Genomic DNA, 3052 nt, shown 5'->3' on the forward strand with positions numbered 1-3052 from the left:
TAGAACAAACAATAGAATAAAGAAGTCTGTTGGGTTGGGACGAAAGAAAGAAACTATTACCCCTTGTCCAGAAATTATGTGGACAGCGACCCAAAAGAAGCTGCTTTCTGCCCCATTACAAATAGATCTCTACTCAGCAATAGATCTGTCCAAAATGATTTTATATCATTGTGAGATGAGTGGGCTCATCTCATAACAAACTTATATGTGAAAGATTTGATACGTTCCACGGATCGATTGACGCCTACCAATTCTGTTCGCTTGATCTAAACTTTCAAACGAGTTAATTGAAAGACAACAATCAAATTTATATTTGATTCATCAAATGTTCACTATCTCCGTTGGTAGATGAGCCTTTAAATTTGTATCTTTGTCCCATAACCTGCATAATAATATAACAAAGAACTTGATTGTATCCTAACCATGCATGTAAGATAACAAAATTTTCCAGATTGGAAAACCCTATACCTTCTAATACGAGAAGGAAGGATACAAGTTCAAATGGTCTAAATTCATCGAATCTGAATATATGATAAGCGAATAGGGTCGAACTTGTCGACACAGCCACAACCTTGATCATTTTAAACAACGACTCTCCGATCAAATACCCTGCCCAGAGTTGTTCAGATGGACAAGATCTTAGTATCAAGATAAAACATACAATAAATATCGAGATAGATCTCGATCTATTCCATTTACACCGAACCATTTTAATGGTTATGGCCCGTTCGTTACAACTCGAATAACGTGGGATCTACCAAACCAATCTGTAAAAATGTGTTAGTTGAAAACTAAAATCTAATAGGGAAAAACAATAATTATCGCCCATGAGTGAATAGACAAAGGATCGATATGAAAGAAGAAAGATTCTTCTTTCACGTTCAAAATAACGGAGGGAATATGGGATCGGGATATTTCTCTGGGAGAAATACAAAATACTTCATATTTATCACATATTTGATAATAAGCCATACAACTTGTTCGAGAGTTGAGAGTTAGTCATCGATCTTGTTTAATCCCCTATCAGAGGTCACCGACGACCCACATAAGAACAAACGTTAGCTCATTTTTTATTCTTGGAAGAAATGACTGTAGATAGATAATTGGTTTTCCCGGGGCAGACGTATCCAAGTGGACCAAGGCAGTGGATTGTGAATCCACCACGCGCGGGTTCAATTCCCGTCATTCGCCTCATAAAAGAAGATAAAAAACGGACTGGATCCGAATCCGATTTGTTGTCATTTTCATATTTCGGTGAAAATATTTCTATCTATGTAATAGAAATGGACACCTGAGCCTTCTTTCTTCGTGGGAAACATGAGCCCTTTATCGGACTTGAACCGATGACTTACGCCTTACCATGGCGTTACTCTACCGCTGAGTTAAAAGGGCCCCCTCATCATATATGAATGAGTGAATCTACTATGGTAGATGGAAAACAAATTGGATATGGATGATCCATCTATCTTTATAGATATCAAGTTGAGAACATATATTATACTAGCTCATAGGGTAAGGATCGCTATACTGGAAACTCTGGGCTGAGCTGATACGAAGCGGATGGAGACAAGTTATGCCTGAGAGCATTTGCTGAAATATGTTCGTATTGCTAGAAGAGACAAAGGCTCAACAGGTCAGGTCCTATTGCAATTACTTGAAATGCATTTGGATAATATTCTTTTTCGATTGGGTATGGCTCCCACCATCCCGGAGCTAGACAATTAGTGAATCATGGACATATCCGGGTCAATGACCATATGGTAGATATACCAAGTTACCCTTGCAAACCTCAAGATGTGATTACTATAAGAGATCAATAAAGATTGAGAGCTAATAATATGGAGCCATTCCAGTTTATGGCTTTTTTTCTTCCTGGAAGAGGAAGATCTTTCTAAAATGAATTAGAACGAATTCAATTAGAAGATTAGAGGAGTTGAGCAAAAAAAATTCCTTGATAAAGAGAAAGAACAACCTAGAATTTCTAAAACTAGAATGGATAGAATCCTTTCTTCTCTCTCGGAAATAGAAGAGAGAGAATTAAGGAATTCCAGAATTTGGATTCAAATGTGGAAGGAAAGAAGTGACGAAATATCCGTCAATGGGATTGTGGCGTGTATAGTTTAGTGATACAGGTGGGTTTTATTCGTTACATTATCAACTTAAATAGTTAAAGGATATTTGGATGGATCTCTAATCCATCCAAAGCTCTATCTATCTATAACTAAAGGGCCCGATACAACCATCAGAGTCAGAACAGTGAGTTGCGCAATAACTTCCAGATCCATTTGGTTTTCTTTCACCCTCCATCAACTGAATGTATGAATAAAATGTTGTCGAGATCAATCACTTTTCTTCTATTTTTTCTTCTTCGGACTCCTACCCATTGGTGTAGTTTCGATCAGGAACCTATGGCCTTGAGCAACTGATATCTTTACAATAATACATAAAATAGATAGAGAACCCTAATTAGATAGAGAACCCTTCAATATCTAGATAATAAAATTTGATATTGGAGAGAAATAAATGGACTAATCCATGTAACGCATTTAATCAAACTGATTGGGGAGGGAATGAAGATATGGTAGAGCTTAAATTTTTTATAGCTTTTTTTCTTACTTTTACAGTGGGTATTCTAGCTATCAAATTAGGTCAAGCACTGTATGACTGCTGATTTTTTCTGCTTTTCTTGGCCTGGCCATTGGCCAGGCCAAGAAAAGAAGAAAAAATCAGTCATACAGAACTATTTTTAACGAAATGAACAAAACGATTGACTGGATTGTTCTTTATCCAACTGAATAATGGCAATATTCATTATATTGCTGATACAATCTGTACATACTATGATATACACCTTTACTCCACCATTCATTTTGTTACACATGAACTCTTCCATCTTGGAGAGATGGCTGAGCGGACCAAAGCGGCGGATTGCTAATCCGTAGTATGGATCATCCGTACCGAGGGTTCGAATCCCTCTCTCTCCGTTCGTCCACTATTGATCCTGAAAACGAATAACCCCGAATCTTTCTACTGAACGGAAAAGGCCAATTAA

At 37.2% G+C, this 3052-nt stretch overlaps 1 non-coding gene across 1 annotated transcript; it reads right to left on the reverse strand.

Moving 5' to 3' along the window:
• Positions 1-1320: 1320 nt before the first annotated feature.
• On the reverse strand, positions 1321-1392 carry TRNAT-GGU (transfer RNA threonine (anticodon GGU)). Its single transcript has one exon. It is a non-coding gene; the product is annotated as a tRNA-Thr (tRNA).
• Between the last annotated feature and the right edge of the window lie 1660 nt (positions 1393-3052).

Source organism: Pinus tabuliformis, chromosome 3_2 (assembly GCF_031772625.1).
Source record: "Pinus tabuliformis cultivar Carrire ecotype Pingquan chromosome 3_2, CPIR1, whole genome shotgun sequence".
NCBI lineage: Eukaryota > Viridiplantae > Streptophyta > Pinopsida > Pinales > Pinaceae > Pinus > Pinus tabuliformis.